Below are 720 nucleotides of genomic sequence, written 5' to 3' on the forward strand. Positions count from 1 at the left end.
TAGCTATCTAAACAGATAACAGAAGAATGCCAAGCAGTTCAACTGAGGAGTGGGAAGACATTGAATAACACTGCTCAAAGTAGCAAAAGGACAAATAAGGAACAATTCACAGAGGATGACCAAACCACTGTCCAAAATCCCTCTGAGGACAGTAAGAGCCCAGAGAGGAATACTTTTGGCGTTCAAACACCAGAAAGGGGGGGGAAGCTGGCGTTAAACGCCCATTCCCTGCCCAGTTCTGGCGTTCAAACGCCAGAAAAGGGGGAAAAGTTGGCGTTAAACGCCCAAACTTCACCCAATCCTGGTGTTCAAACGCCAATGGGGAATCAGACACCTAAGAGTGCTGATAGTAACCCCTCTAAAAAGGCTTCTCCAACCACTTCTGTCAGGAATAAACCTGCAGCAACTAAGGTTGAAGAATATAAAGCCAAGATGCCTTATCCTCAGAAACTCCGCCAAGCGGAGCATGATAAGCAATTTGCCCGCTTTGCAGACTACCTAAGGACTCTTGAAATAAAGATTCTGTTTGCAGAGGCACTTGAGCAAATACCTTCTTATGCTAAGTTCATGAAAGAGATCTTAAGTCATAAGAAGGATTGGAGAGAAACTGAAAAAGTATTTCTCACTGAAGAATGCAGTGCAGTCATTCTGAAAAGCTTACCAGAAAAGCTTCAAGATCCAGGAAGCTTTATGATACCATGCACATTAGAAGGTGCTTGC

The sequence above is a fragment of the Arachis duranensis genome, chromosome 9 (assembly GCF_000817695.3).
Source record: "Arachis duranensis cultivar V14167 chromosome 9, aradu.V14167.gnm2.J7QH, whole genome shotgun sequence".
Taxonomy (NCBI): Eukaryota; Viridiplantae; Streptophyta; class Magnoliopsida; order Fabales; family Fabaceae; genus Arachis; species Arachis duranensis.